This window comes from Topomyia yanbarensis, chromosome 3, assembly GCF_030247195.1.
Source record: "Topomyia yanbarensis strain Yona2022 chromosome 3, ASM3024719v1, whole genome shotgun sequence".
Classification (NCBI taxonomy): Eukaryota; Metazoa; Arthropoda; class Insecta; order Diptera; family Culicidae; genus Topomyia; species Topomyia yanbarensis.
In genome coordinates this window covers 347,019,405-347,020,351 of record NC_080672.1, presented here as the reverse complement: position 1 = coordinate 347,020,351, position 947 = coordinate 347,019,405, and positions in this window count along the sequence as shown.

Here is a 947-nt window from a genome sequence, read left to right as displayed (position 1 = left end):
AGGTTATCACGCAGACCTAGAAGTTTGCTTAGAAATACATTTTAGTGAAAGGACATAGCTAGCGCCAATCCAACGCTAGCTTTGTCCTTTCACTAACTATCGGATTCTGATGAGACAAAGTCGGTCAATAACTAATTTCACTAGAATAACTGTGTTCAAATATGAGTCATTCCTTCAAAACAGTATTATATTTTCAATATACCTTTATCGCAATATTCTAATGTAACTATGATTTATATAAATATACAGACTCTTACAGATATTTTAATTATTCCTCTGTATACATTTCACAAAAACATGGGAACTCCGCTAACTTACCCCAACCGCCAACTAACGCTGGGCTCCCCTAAATGAGTTTCGCATGTGGTTGTGTACTAGTCAATTTGCTGTTTTTCTGTGATAATCGGGTTTGGTTCAGCATATGTTGGTTACGAAATACTTATAGAATACAGTCCCCTTTGAAGTGATCTCGCAAATTCAAGCTCAAGCTAAAAACTTGCCTAAACCTAGAATCATAATTATTTATAAACCCGATAAACTTAAAGCATTTAGGTTCCCTTTTATCAAACAAACCTCCCAACTTGTCGATCTCGTGTGGTCTGTAGCACACTGTAAACATCCAATCGTGGCCCTGAAAACGACGACGACGGCGAAGCTACCAGGAACGCACGCAATCTACACCTCATTGTTTTTCTGCCGAATGGGCGGCACAGAGAAGAAGACACGCGAAGCCATCCGACAGGTCAGCGACTACTATGTCATCGTCTCCCTTCTGCCGTGTTTTTCTTCGGCTATGCTCACGGCGCGAACAAATGAGCGTGAAAAGTTCTGATTAGCGGCGCGACCGTTCTGGATAACAAGTTCTCGCGGGCTGCTGGGATGTAGATATCGCTAGGTATAGGAAGGAAACGGTCATCCGAAAAACATCACCGATGGACCCCGCGCAT